The sequence below is a fragment of the Geotrypetes seraphini genome, chromosome 3 (genome assembly GCF_902459505.1).
Source record: "Geotrypetes seraphini chromosome 3, aGeoSer1.1, whole genome shotgun sequence".
Taxonomy (NCBI): Eukaryota; Metazoa; Chordata; class Amphibia; order Gymnophiona; family Dermophiidae; genus Geotrypetes; species Geotrypetes seraphini.
The window spans coordinates 301,141,538-301,157,331 of record NC_047086.1 but is presented as its reverse complement, the minus strand read 5'-3'; positions in this window follow the sequence as shown (position 1 = coordinate 301,157,331).

Genomic DNA, 15,794 nt, shown 5'->3' with positions numbered 1-15,794 from the left:
TAAGGCATCGAAATAGCATATAAAGCATCTCAATAGCATATAATAAATAGCATGTAAATAGCATATAATATGAAATAGCATCGTATATAGCGGCCTTAATAGCCTAGCATAGAAAGCATGTAGTGGCTATAATAGCAAGATATTTCCGGTAGATAGAGAGCGTCGGTCAAATCTTGATGGGGCTGAGCCGTAGAAGCCATTGCCGCTGGTGAGGCCGTAGAAGCCACCGCTGCTGGTGAGGCCGTAGAAGCCGCCGCTGTGAGAGCTGGAGCTGTTGTTGTGGCACATGTTGTCTTCGTCACGTGTTGTCTTCGTCTTCCGTTGACTGGTAGCCGCGGGCTTCTTCTGCATTGCTGGTTTTGAGCGTATAATAATACTACAAGAATAAAGGCCGTCAGTAACGGCGTACGAGGGTAGGAACTCGAAATCGGTCCTATTATAAATAAAGCCCTCTTTCAGGATCAAGCGTAAGAAGCAATATAAGACTAAGGCCATAAGAAACTCCAGCTGGAGCACAGCGCATTACCGCAAGTAATAGTAAAAGCATATGGTGGCATCTAAGAGCATATAATGACTTCCAAATCGCATATAATGGCATGTAAAATAATATTGAAAATAGCCTCGCATATAGCTGCACTTAATAGCATAGCACAAGATTTCATGTACATAGAGAGCATATCTTAGACGGGGCCACGTGGGTGGTCCACAATCGCCGTCAATAGCATAAAAAGGCAAATAGCATGAAATAGAAAATAATAGCCGTAATTAGCTTATCATGGCATAGCATAGCGGAAGCTCACGCTGGAGAATGAGCTGTGCTGGAAAGTTAAAGTCAATCGCATCTAATAGTGTATACTGGCCTCAGACTAAAGGCCTCTGAGCATTTAATAGCATATACTCATAGCACTGCAGATAATAGCATCGCCTTTAATAGCACTGCAGATAATAGCAGCGCCTTTAACCCTTTCGGGACCATAAGGATCGTAGGCCAATTTTTGTGGTTTTGACGACGTTTTTATGGTAAAAGGGGGTTTGCAGATGCCAAAATTGATTTATTTTTTTTTTTTTTGAAATATCATTATTATTATTGGACAGTGTGGCAAGTGAATCTTCTCGTCAATCTGGCAACGACGCTAACGAATGAATGTCGGAACCAGTTTGTTTACATAAAGGCAGTATCATATGGAATCCGTACATATCAAATTTAGAACTGTAGACTATCCCAATCAAATTTATAGGATTTTAAAGTTATGGGACAAATATGTCCCTTGGTCCTGAAAGGGTTAATAGCAATAATAGGAATTAATATCCAGGGAGTTGATTTACCTAAGGGTAGAGCCTTTTCTAAATTCTTATCTTAGTCGAGAGGCACAGCCTAGAGGGGCCACGTGGGTGGTCAACCCTCTCTCCCTCGGGCTCCATAGAGTTGTGGAAGCTCCAAGCAGGAACCGCCAGGAAGACAGCTGGCACCGCTCAATGCCCCCAAGTGGCCACAGTCCCGCTGGGCAAGGTGAGGGGGAAGGTGGAGCGACCCGTGCGAGCAAGCAGTGGAACTCCTCCTCCGGGTCAGATCGACCAATGGCTGCGCGGTGCAGCCCGCCGGATAAAGGTCCACTAGCCGCGTGTGGGGAGAAAAACCCGAAGGCAGGAAGCAGGGCGTTTTTTTTTTTTTTTTAACTCAGAGTGGAAGGGAAGGCGCGAAGCTCCCAGGCAGGCGGACCAGCGCGAATGCGCGAGGCGGCCCGCCCCCCCTCAGCGTGAATGTGTGGGGCGGCCTGCCCCACCTCACCAGGGCAGCGGCCCGCAATCCGCGCGCGAGGGAGGGGACGAAAAAAGAACGTCGGACAACCGCGAGGGCGACAGACCCCAGCCGGGCGACGCGCCCCCCTCTCCCCTCCTGCAGCCGTCGGACCGCGAACGGAAGGGCAGGCCATAGCACGGCGCGGCGGCTCGCAGGGTCGCAGACCTACATCGGGCCTGCATCGGCACCCATGGGCCTGCAGCCGCGAGGCCCGGGAGGCAGAACGAGGCCCACCGCCGCGTGGCCGCCGCAGGCAGAAGCCTCCCACCCGCCGACCTGGACGGCTGCAATATCTCTTTATATATGCTTTCCTTTCTTTCAAATATCTTTTTATATACTTTCCTTTCTTTCCTGCATGAGGATCGCAAACGAAGCAGGAGGGCGGCGGTGGAGCTTCACGGAGATAGGAATGCTGCCTCCTTCCCCGAGCTCTTGCCTCGCTGAAAAGGGGGCGGCCTCCCTCCCACACCTCTCTTATCTACCTCCCCCCCCCTTCCTCCCCCCCCCCTGGCTACTATTGGCAACGGCTTTCGGCCGATTTGCCATCGCTCCTCCCTATGGGGATCGGAGCTGATTCTAACCACTGAATTCATGGTGAAACATGTGCACCCCCCCAAAAACCCCAAACTCTGCTGTATTGCAATATAGATGCCACCTGCAGCCATAAGGGCTATTGGGGATGTAGACAGGTGGGTATAGTAGGTTTTGGGGGTATTTGGGGAGGCTCGCCATGACCTATAAGAGAGTTGTGGTGAGATGTTTATATGGCACTCTTTCTGTGAAGTTTGCAGTAGTGCCCTGTAAGGTGCCCCACTACTGTGTTGCCATGTCTGGGTGTCCAGTCCATCATTTTGCTGGCCCCTCCCATGTCCAAAAGGTCTTGTTCTAGGCGTTATTGACTTGGACGTTTTTTTTGGACGAGAATGGAGTATAAAGATAGATGACTTAGCAATCTGGCCAATCAAATGCCTGGACGTACAATTAGACGATTTTCGGGAAAAAAATATTTTGGACGTATTTTTCGAGAATGGACTTTAAACACTGCTGACTTTGGGCAACTAGCAACTTAGGCCCAAAACGGACTTAGACGTATCTTTTGATTATGCCCCTCTAGTTGTATTTCTCATTTGGTTTAGTGCCTCCTAGATATTTTCTGTTTCACAGTATTGGCACATTCATGACATTTGAGGGCATGTAATGAAGGTCCCAGCACTAAGGACAAAATCTTTCCTTTTGTGGTGCTGTAGCTTAATCAGCATCCCCCATCAGAAGGACCCCCCCCCCAATCTGATGAGTGCCCCCCTTCAAAAGAGAGCATCCTGCCGGATGTAAACCACTCTCACATTCTATACCATTACACACTCCACCTCCAAAACACCCCTTACACTTATCAGAATTGCCCTGCTAATCTAGAGGATGGGGCAGGAGTGACCCCTCCCCTATTGCTGCTTGGGTTCAAAATGGCAGCTATGGTCCCTAGTAGTAATATCATTGTACTACTACTCAGAATCAATCTACCCAAAACAGTCTTCTTAATCTTTGATTTCTGTGTTTAATAGAACAATGTTCTACAAGTTCTATAGAATTTGGGAAAAAAGCAGGTTAATTTTTAGGATCTACTGGGCAGATCGATCATAATATCCATACTGAGATGACAAAATCTTATTATATTCAATAAAAAAATTAGTGGCAGAGGGCATTACTGCATGCATATTTGAAGGAAAGTATTAGAGGGAAGCCAGAATTTAAAATTAATAATTATTTAACATGAATATTCATTATGAATTGCTGTACCATTAACACTGAATGATATGAACAGGTGAAGACAGTCTGGTCTCATTAGAGATAGGAACTTGAAAAGCACATTCTGAAACTTCCCCCCCTCCCCAGTCTTCACTGCCAAAAGAGTGATGACATTTAAAGGAGATCCAGTGAGATTAGATTATATTACCTGTAAGTAGTTAACCAGCTGCAATAACATGCTTTTAAATAGCTAATTAGTAAAAGAAACAATTCCTTTCCACATGCAGTATTTTTCACTATGTAGGTGGCTGTATTTGGGTCTGTATTGCAACTGAGCCATGTCACAGACCTGATGCAAAAATGTAGACCTGTAGTAGTCTTTACTGTTTGCTGCAGAATCTGCCTTTAGATTACAGCAGTAAATTAGGAGTGATATTCAAAGAAGGCCTGAATTTAGACATAGGCCAAATAGGCAGCTACCTCGGGTGCCAAGTTGCGACAGGTGCTAGAGCATGCCTCAATTTGGGCCTGAGGTTGCAGTGTTTCTGTCTTGCACATCAGTGGTGGGTCCTGAACTGAACAGCAACTCCAAAAGTGGAACTCAGCATGAGACATGTTTGCCCTCCAGTGTTGACAGGGCCCTGTGATTTCCCAACTCCTCTACCTGCATGGGCTCCAAGAGGACGTGAAACCGTTGAGGTAAAGAGGTAGTAGTGTCTGTGCAGTCCGCCCAGAGGATTCAACGCGGCAGGCTAACCGAAGGGCAGCATACTCGCCAGCGAGCCTTCTAAAGAGTAGCCCCCCCACACTCTGGAATTTAATCCCAGAGGGGCTACATCTAACTCCAGACTACCTCTACTTCAGAAAGCCGGTGAAAGCTTGGCTCTTCACTCAAGCCTCTAACACAGTGGTCTCAAACTCAAACCCTTTGCAGGGCCACATTTTGGATTTGTAGGTACTTGAAGGACCTCAGAAAAAATAGTTAATGTCTTATTAAAGAAATGAGAAAACCAAAAAAACTCTGTGGAGTGACGATGTTCCTAAATGGACTGTATTTGAAAGTATCAAAGTTCCAAAGGTACACTAAAATCATCCACATAAAATAATTCCATCCACATAACAGTAAATCATCCACATAAGACCCTTAAAGGACCTAGTCCGCTAGGGATACAGGACCCAACACAGTCCATGTTTCGACAAAAAGTCTTCTTCAGGGCTTTTTTTTCCATTGCAAATGCAAGCAGTGTCTCACTTCTGGCTCACCACACAATTGTTTCCCACGTACTCACCTTTATAGGACCCCAGGGACTCCTGAAGAAGACTTTTTGTCGAAACACGGACCGTGTTGGGTCCTGTATCCCTAGTGGACTAGGTCCTTTAAGGCTCTTATGTGGATGATTTACTTTTGTGTGGATGGAATTATTTTATGTGGATGATTTTAGTGTACCTTTGGAACTTTGATACTTTCAAATAAAGTCCATTTAGGAACATCGTCACTCCACAGAGTTTTTTTTGTTTTCTCTGGATTTTCTTCTTTGTGGATATTTTGGGGTCAATTCCTTTTGTTTTTTGCTTATTAAAAAAATGACAATTTTGCATGAGGTAAAACTCTTTATAGTTTATAAATCTTTCCTTTTGGCTAAGTCTTAATAATAATATTGTAATTTATAGCTAATGAGACATATGATCAAGAAACTGGTTTATTTTATTTTTGTGATTATGATAAACATATAGAGGGCCTCAAAATAGTGCCTGATGGGCTGCGAGTTTGAGACCACTGCTCTAACACATAGGATGATTGACTATACAGTACACTCATTATGCACCAAGACTAGCTTGCAACCCATACACACACACACTGTAACTAAATCAGTTTCTTATATCTTGTTTAACTGTATAATCAACTTGCCTTAAGTTTAGCCTCCCATCTGTTTATCCCAACTGGCTCTGTACCACCCATCTCAGCTATAGGATAAGCTGTATTGCAGAAAAGCATTAACATCGTATCTGTTATTTAAATGCTCTAAGGTATGCTTATTGGGTGTTTTATAAGTAGTATGCTGATATTTTATAATATCTCTTTTATTTGAATTTCAGTGCTGTTATAAGTATGTTTTTTAAACTGTTTCGTAGTAGTCCTATTATTTCCAATTTGCTGAGATTGAGTTTCTCACCCATTCTATTTGTTTAGATTTGGCCTTTTTCCTACTGTTATGCTGTTAACAAACTTGTAATTTGTATGTTGAATTGTACTTGCTGTACACTGCTTTGGGTGAATCTCTTCAAAAAGGCAGTTAATGAATCCAAGTAAATAATAATAATAATTCATAGGAGCCAGCTCTGTGGGTGCTTGAGTACCCCCAGTATTGAGCAATCTCTTTGACTGTGTCCAGGGAGGGGTCATTTCCATTGAGTTTAGTACCGCCCAATCATTTTAAAAAATTGACTCCTATAACTACAGCAGCTGGTGTAAGTAGATGGGGCAGGTCATATTAGTGAGGGAGAGCTTGCATGCCCTACACTGCACCAAGTTCTGCTTTATGAGTTACTCCCTGTGTTTGCAGAATCAATGCCCGTTTGTAGAATCAGCCCCGATTCCCTTCCATGAGGTGCAAAAATTATTTTAATTTTGGTTATTAATATTTGGTCAGAAAATATGAAAAACTCTATTTCAATTGAGTGATCTTTATCTTAATACAATAATAGTTATCACTTCATAAAGTTTTAATAACACTTTTTCTTTAAATATTTGAATGCATAATAATATTTGTGTGTGTCTAAAGCTCAGACCCAACAACCAAACTCTAGTGAATAAACACGGAGCCAGTTGTTAATGAGACCATCACAGCTGTTCACTGTCTCATTGCACCGCATACAAACATCTCTGTACTTATCTGAAGCGGTGGAGTTGCTGGGATCCGTAAACTTATGTGAATAATGCTACTGCTGTGATAATTATTTTTGTATTAATATTTGGTTTCATGTATTAGTATATAGGGGGCTGATTTTCAGACTGCGGGATGCAGCTCGGCTACCTCCTGCGGTCAGTTGTGAACCCTTAAAGTCAATGCCAGGGCCATATCTGGCAACCTGTATTGAATTTCTGGTCTATTTTCATCTGTGTTTGACATAGCCAGCCAAGCCAATATTCATCAGTTGACCAGCTAAGTCATTGCAACTAAAGACAAACATGTTATTTAGGCAGGACTATCTGGCCACTAAACTTAGCCAATGAACATTGGCACTGACTGGCTTGGTCGTGTGCAATGTTCCCTCTAAGCTGAGTGCATGAGCGATCGCTCACTATTTTCATTGGCGTTACTCATAATTTTTCTCGTGTCGCTCACTAAAATACGCAGTGGGAAACTGAGGACTGCATAGTAAGATCCCCGATGCACTTCCGACGCAGGTGGGGATCGTGAGAGGAGCCGCTGCCACGTCTTCAGTGGCGTACCAAGGGAGGAGTGGGGGGAAATCCGTCCCGGGTGCAGCCTTAGGGGGGTGCACAGCCGGCCAGGTCTGGATCTGGCTGTCTGTGCACCCCCCCTAAGGCTGCCGTCGGAGAGGAAGTTCGAGCCAGCCAATCGCTGCCTGGCTAGGCGGAACTTCCTCTCCGACGGCAGAATTGACGTCGGGGGAATGCTGGTCGGCCCGACGGTGGGAAGCAGAGAGAGCTTGGGGCAGTTGCGGCGGTGGCTTTGGGCCCTGTTTCCCCCGATGGTGGCAGCAGTGGCTTTGTGGAGGGTAGGGAGAAAGAAAGAAAGAAAGAAAGGGGGCAGGCAGGGAGACAGAAGGGAAACAGAAAAAAAGAAAGGGGGCATCAAGAGAGAAAAAAGAAAGAAAGTGCAGGGAGAGAGGAAGAAAAAGTTAGGGGAGGGAATGAGGTCCGGAGGAGAGGAAGCATACAGGCTGAAAGAAGGGAAGAAAGATTGGATGCACAGTCAGAAGATGAAAGTGCAACCAGAGACTCATGAAATCACCAGACAAGGCAGGAAAAATGATTTTATTTTAAATTTAGTGATCAAAATGTGTCTAAATTTATATATGCTGTCTATATTTTGCACTATGGCCCCCTTTTACTAAACCGCAATAGTGTTTTTTAGCGCAGGGAGCCTATGAGCGTCGAGAGCAGCGCTGGGCATTTAGCGCAGTTCCCTGCACTAAAAACTGCTATTGTGGTTTAATAAAAAGGAAGGGGGGGTATATTTGTCTATTTTTGTATGGTTGTTACTGAGGTGACAATGCATAGAGTCATCTGCCTTGACCTCTTTGAAAAAAACCCAGAATAGGAATGATAATTAACATTTTCTCAGCGTTATAGTGTGCTTTGAGTTTTTTAATTTTATTGTTGGTAGATCATTTTAACTTGGTCATTTTAAAGTAGCTCGCAAGCCCAAAAAGTTGGGCACCCCTGAGCTAGAGCATTAAAGCTGTGTATTTCTATTTTATCCCCCCTTATACAAAACTGTGGAGCGTTTTTTAGCGCCAGCCGTGGTGGTAGCAGCTCTGATGCTCAGAATTCTATGAGCGTCAGAGCTGTTACCACCGTAGCTAAAATCCACACTGCAGTTTTGTAAATGGGGAGGGGTTAGTATGTGATGACATGTTCCATACTAGGCGAAGGTGTTTTCTGTGTGTTCAAAAGACATGGTTTTCTGTTAGGATTGACAGTATAGGATTGATCTGTGTTGGTCTGGCTTGTTTAGTTTTACAATGGGTGTATTGATGTACTGCTCACTGCAATATGTAAGATGCTGCCTTTTCCTAGGTACTCATGTGTGATGTGTGGCTTGTTACTAAAAATCATGTTTTTTGTACAGAAGGGGGGGGTGCCAAAAAATGATGGGCCCGGGTGTTACATATGCTAGGTACGCCACTGTATGTAAAGATACCAGAAAGCTGGCGAAGCAAAAACTTTAAGTAAATCTAATCTAATCTAATCTAATCCTTAGGTTTGTATATCGCATCATCTCCACATTCGTAGAGCTCGACGCGGTTTAAAGTAGGAAAAATAGGAAGGAACTACAACAGAGGGTTAGAGGTAGAAGTGTGAAGAAAATTTAGAGGACTTGGGATGCCAAGATATAAGAGTTTCCTTGATTCCTAAGTTGGAGGGAGACTTACATTTTTTGAGAAAAGCCAGGTTTTCAGATGTTTGCGGAAAACTTGGAGAGAGCTCAAGTTCCAAAGAGGGGAGGTAAGGTTTTTCCAGAGCTCAGTGATTTTGAAGTGGAGGGAGGTCCCTAGCTTTCCTGTGTGGGAAAATGTCTTTTAGCGAGGGGAAGGATAGTTTTAATTTGTGAGAGGATCTGGTGGTATTAGGGTTTGAGGAATTCCAAGAAAGAGGGATAAAGGGAGGGAGGATACCATATAGGATTTTGAAAGTTAAACAGGCGCATTGATAGTGGACCCTGGTGATTATCGGAAGCCAGTGGAGCTTGGCCAGGAGCGTGGGAGACATGGTCAAATTTACTTTTAGCGAAGATGAGCTTGGCCGCGGCATTCTGAATCCGTTGGAGTCTGTGGAGGTTTTTCTTAGTTAGGCTTAAGTAGATAGAGTTGCAATAGTCCAATCTGGAGAGGATGATGGATTGGACAAGGAGGGTAAAATGTTTTTGATGGAAGCAGGATCTAACTTTCCTCAGCATGTGAAGGCTGAAAAAGCATTTTTTTACCAAGGATTGGAGGTGGTCATTGAAGGACAATGTGGAATCAATGTTGATGCCCAAGACCTTGCTCGAGAACTCAAGCTGCAGAGAGGAGCCAGAGGGTAGTGGGATGGAGGTGGGTAGGTGATCTAGTTTTGGACCGAGCCAAAGAAGTCTTGTTTTGGACTCATTCAATTTCATTTGCACAGTTTGGGCCCAGGATTGTAGGTTCATTATACAAGAATATGTTCTTAGACAGGTCGATGAGGTTCGAATCAGTCTCGAGGAGGACGAGGATGTCGTCTGCATAAGTGTAAATTGTTTCAAGGGGGGATAGGTGGAGGAGTTTTAGGGAGGACATATAGATGTTGAAAAGGATAGGGGATAGTGGAGAGCCTTGTGGGACTCCACAATTCAGTTTCCAGGGGGAGGATGAGGTGCCATTCATGTTAACAATGTAAGAACGAGAGCGGAGGAATTTAGAAAACCAACCTAGGACTGTGGAGTTGATACCTATCTCAGAGAGTTGGTAAACAAGAATATCATGGTGAACAACATCGAAAGCAGCAGAAAGGTCAAATTGTAGGAGGACAGCGAACTTGTTTCAAGAGTGAAGTTGTTGAACCCTTGAAATCAGGGAAGACAGTAGGGATTCGGTGCTGAAGTTAGGACGAAAGCCATATTGATAGGGTAAAAGAATAGAGAATCTCTCTAAGTATGATGAGAGTTGGGAAGAAATGATGGACTCTAGCATCTTGGTTAGGAGAGGGATATTTGCAATTGGGCGATAGCTGGATGGTATGGAAGGGTCAAGGTCAGATATTTTCAGTAGTGGGGTCAAGGCGATATGACCCATTTCTGGGGATAAATGGCCCGACTGAAGGGCGGAGTTTATGAGAATGGTGATAGAAGAAATAGCCTGAGCGGGAATGTTCTCGTATAGGTAGGAGGGGAATGGGTCCAAGGAGCAATTACAGGATTTGAGGCAGAGATTGAGGACCAGGGATTCAGATACGCAGATAGTTTTGAGTATTTAACTCTCCCACAATCTCACGGATACTCGTCCTCCGTGCCTGCTCATAAATTTGTGGAGTATGTAACTTGTCGCTCATGCATATTTTTTTTGCACACACCTCATCAATCCTTAGAGGGAACATGTGATATAAGCTGGTAACCAGGCTAGCTGGTGACCTAAATATTCTACTACTACTACTACTATTTATTATATATATAGCGCTGCAAGGCGTACGGAGCGCTGTACATTTTAACATACGATAGACAGTCCCTTCTCAGAAGAGCTTACAATCTAATTTAGACAGGACATTTCAGGGTTGGGGAGGTTATAGTGGGTATACGTATCTGACAGCAGTGAGGGAGAGTTAAGAGTTGAAAGCAGTTTCAAAAAAGTGGGCCCTTTAGCTTGGATTTGAACACTGGCAGGAGATAGCCAGCTATCACTCACTGAGAGCCCCTTTTACAAAGCCACAGTAGCAATGCTGCTGAAGCAAATGCACTGAAGCCCATTTAATTCCTCGAGTTCGGTGCATTTATCGCAACACTATCACTACTGCAGCTTTGCAAAAGGGGCCTTGAATGTAAGCCAGCTCAATGCTATTCAGCTAGCCAGGAGCCGCTCCTGGTTGGCTACATAACGCTGAATATCAGGCAGTAGATATTTAAGCCAATTTTATACTTTTGGATATTGTAAACCACTTTGACACATGGTGATATTGTGGTATAACAAATTTTACAGATGAACAAATAATACAACAGACCTCAGTCATGGCCAACATTCATCCTCTCAAATCCAAACTGGCATCCATCTCGCACACATAATCCAACACTTTAGGTGGGTTCTCACGTCCCTCTTGCAAGTCTTCACTTGAAAATGTGCATTCTCAAGAAAGTAATATATTATAAGGAATGAAGAGGTTAGAAGATAAGATGGCTGTGATCTCAGGGGGATACTCAGCTGCAGTCCAGGTGTTCTGCAGTCTTTGGGGGATTTCCATAGGTAGCATACACCCAGCAATTTTAAGCTTAGTGAGCACACTCCAGAAACTTATTAAGATTTACAACAATCAAGTAATTACTTCTATGGCAAACTGTACAGCTTGAAAAAAAATAGAAAAGAACCAAATGAAACTAATCCTATCACTGGAATGCCAGTCTCTATCAGAACTTAAGGCTAAAATCAGAATCACTCTAGCCAAAAAAGTACAAGATCTGTCCAAGCACTCTAATAAAGATGACTCATACGAAACATTCATTTCCTGTGAAACTTGCACCCGAGTTTGAGAAGTTGGTAAATAATATACATTTAATACTTCACTCAGGTACCTTTTAGACACAGCTTGAGCTTTTACCGTAAAAAAATGTGGAAAATAAAGCAAAGAAAGACAAGGGGGATGTCTTTACAACCAAAGAAACAGTAGGTTCCAACAAGAATCCCAGTTTCGGCTTATAGAGGACACCTTCTTCAGGGGACACTTTGCTGAAATGATGCAGATTAAAAATTACTGCTTGAGCAGTGAAATCCACGTCCAAGCTCTACATTTCGGCAAAGTGTCCCCCTGAAGAATGCGTCCTCTATACGCCGAAACTGGGATCCTTGTTGGGACCTACCGTTTCTAAGAAAGACTTGCTTTGGTTGTAAAGACATCCCCATTGTCTTTCTTTGTTGTTTTGGAAAATAAAGCAAACATAAATTGCAATTCTCAGAGGTATTTTACAATGCCTCTACTGTAGCCATTAAATTAATATTACATTTAGCATAAGCAGTTTGTAACAATTTAGCGTTATCTCTTGAACAGAGGCATTCTTCTCAACTTTATTTTGAATAATATCCATTTTGGCCCATGTTCTATAAATGGTACCCTATCGGTGCCTAACTTAAGTTGAAAATTCCATTTAAAAGCAATTAAACGCATCGGCGAAAGGCTGTAAATTAAAAAGATATCATGATCGGATGCTTTCATACCAGGCTGCTATATGGGATAAAGAGTTGAAATCTCTACTATTAATGTCTGTTTCTTATCTACACTTTAGGAAACAACTCAAGAGCTACTAATTTTCAAAGTTCTTGGGTCCTTAGTTTCTTAATCTCATCTACTGTGTATTTTTAACTAATCTTGTGTAAACCGCATAGAACTTAAAGGTGATGCAGTCTAGAAATAGATTTTTATGTTATGTTATCTTAAAAGAAAAACTATATGCGCCTACCGGCGCCTTTAAAAATGGCACCTAGATTGAGGCTACGGAGGCACTTTATGATGCCTAACGCCATCGTAGGCATGGCTAACACCAGAAGTGGTATCAGGTGTCATAAAGCACCTCTGTAGGCATGATTCATGTGAAAGGCAAGCACCAGAAATGTAGTCTTTGAAAATCCTGGCCTACATTTCCTGTGTCTACCTTTTAGTGTTGTCGCATGATTGGCACACGATCAGCGGCCGTTTATACGGTGGCCACTGATGACAGCACCATTTATAGGATTCAGGCCTTTGGGCCAGATTCAGTAAATGGTGCCCACAGTTTGGCACCAGAAAGGGTCCACACTAAGTGCTATTCTACAAAGTGCACTCCAGGCTGAGCGCCCTTTATACAGCAGGGTTTAGTCTGGCTTCCCACACCCAACATTGACTTATGCCAGCTGAAACCTGGTATAAATACTGGCACCCAAGTTGGATGTCTAACTCCGGTATTCTATAACACTGCACCTAAATATTGGGAAAGCCACTGGCCTTCCTATTCCCCTCCAAAAGCCATGCTCCCTTTTGAGTTGCGCGTGAAACAATTTAGGGCATGCAGTGATATAGAATAGAATGCAGGCATATTCATGCGTAAGTCATAATTCACGCCAAGTAACATACTGTAATTAGAAACACAGAAACATGATGGCAAATAAAGGCCAAATGGCTCATCCAGTCTGCCCATCCTCAGTAACCTTTATTTCTTCCTCTCTCTAAGAGATCCCACGTGCCTATCCCACACTTTCTTGAAATCAGAATTAACGACTCTTTAACTAACTAGTTTGGAATCCGAGATCTGCGACCCAAATTTGAACGCCCAAATTTGGGTGACCTTTATAAAATCTCGGGCTTTCAATCAAAGTTGATCTGGGAAACCAAAGCATTTACTAATTTAGATGTGGTTCCCAAATAGAATCCAAAGCAATAGATATTGTTCAGATTAGCACAAATTGTGGTAATGGCAAACCAGTTTACAGAATCTGGGCCATAGTGTGCAACCCAAAGTGGAGGGGCATAAGCAGGTCAGGGGTATTACAAAATGTTGTGTTCAGTGTTATAGAATAACAGGTCGCTAAGTCCAACTTGGACAGCAGGATTGTTTTCGCAAAGGCAGGACACAGCAGAGAAGAAGGCCCAATGCCAACAAGAGCAGCAGATTGTGAACGCTGCTGCTGCTGCTGCTGCTGGGAAGAAGTTCTTGATACCAGTGCTGGCCCTCAGAGGAGTTGTCAGACCACGCCTGCCCTGCCGCTGGCCCAGAGTCTTCTTGGCACTACATCCTGCCTCTGAGGAAGAAGGAAGTTACATCAGAGAGGGTGGGATGCAGTGCCGAGAAGACTCCAGGGCCAGCGGCAGGGCAGTGTTTGTATATCAGTGTTGCTCCCGGCCACGCTTTGGTACAGGGATGGAAGGGGGAAGGAAGGAGAGATGCCAAAAATCCCACCCCCTGGAATGTGTCGCCTGAGGCCACTGCCTCAGTTCACCTCATTATAGGGCTACCCTTGACCATCTACATATTACATTTCTTATAAATGCACACACAAAATGGGAAAAAAAGATTTTTATGAGAGTTTTGAATCTTCTATATACAGTAGACTCTCAGTTAATCAGCACCCATGAGGATTGATAGATGCCGGATAAATGTTGTTTCTGGTTGCTTGAGAGTTGCTGTTAAAAATAGGCCTAACTAATACTGTATCCCATACTATGCCATACTATAAACTGTTCCAGACAAACTACCGGACATGTGATAGGCAAAGCGTGGACATACTCAGATGTGGTGTGCCAAGTTTACACTTAAATTTCCGCCAGAAATTGATTTTATTTTCATTTTTTATTTAAAGTATTACAGTATTTCTTAGCCTTTTTTTCTGGTTGCTTGAGAGTTCTGGTTAATTGAGTTCCGGTTAACAGAGAGTCTATTGTATTTCTATGCCCATGTCAGACATACAACAGCTCCCTCCCTTGCTTGACAACATGCCCTTGCCACTTGATGAAGTGACTGGGAAAGCCTAGTTTAAAAAAGTGTAAGTTAATGCCAACTGTCGGGCCATGACTCTATAATTATAACAGCTTTAAACTGACATTAAAAACCTGTTCTTCAGCCATTTTAGTAACAATAAACCTTACTGCCCTGCGCCATTGTCTATGTATTACAAACAAACCCATTCTACCTGCACACTGACCTGAAAAATGCAGTGTGAGGTAACGTGAGAGAGCCAGCATGTGGAACTTGCATTTCCACAATGCTAATGTGACCCTCGCTCCCTTCCAAGATGCCTTCCTGAAGGATCATTAGTTAACTTCAAAGAAGCATTTGACAACCTCCTACAATGCTTGAGGAAAGCTGAAAAGATCAATTACAGGAATGATTAGCATGCAAACAGTACTGGAGAGCCACAGTCTGCTCCTCTTCAGTCAATAAAGCCGTTGCCAAAAAAAATTATAAACACATCATCGGTGCTTACATTAAGTTTAGATCACAATCAACACACGGAAAATAATTACTCTTTTGATTACATTGAAGGCATATTTTTCTTGTTTTTTAAACTTACATCCCACTTATGTTGAAAGGAAGAATGCAGCACGAGACCCAAAGTAATAATCCAGCTGTTCGAAGTGTAAAAGACCGAGTTAACTGTCAAAACACATTTGGACGCATTTTCAAAAGCCTGCTCAAGAAATAGTCTTGCATGAGTGCAACTAGGGGTTATGCAGGTAAAACAACTCAGACTCCCTAGGGCTCCTTTTACTAAGGTGGGCTAGCGGTTTTAGCGCGCGCTACAATACCGCACGCGCTAAACGCTAACGCCTCCATAGAGCTTGCGTTAGTATTTTTCGTTTGGCGTGTGGTTAGCGCACGCTAAAAATGCTAGCGCACCTTAGTAAAAGGAGCCCTAAGTGGCCTTTCAGCTGGCCTAAAATATCTATGTAATAGCTCAGGGGTCTCAAAATCCCTCCTTGAGGGCCGCAATCCAGTCGGGTTTTTAGGATTTCCCCAAAGAATATGCATGAGATCTAAATGCATGCACTGCTTTCAATGCATATTCATTGGGGAAATCCTGAACACCCGACTGGATTGCGGCCCTCAAGGAGGGACTTTGAGATCCCTGTAATAGTTATATTAAAAAGGGATGCTCTATTCAGTGTAACTCAGCCAAGAGGAGAAAACTGTGCACATATTTAATGTTCAAAAATGTGCACCTTGTGTAAACATATGTCATTTACATTCCTACTTGAGATGATTTGAATTGTGTGTACAGATTTTAGCCACACATGTTTAGGTTTATATTTATGGGCTCCTTTTACAAAGCCGCTCTAGCGGGGTTAACGCGCGCACCTTGTCATCAC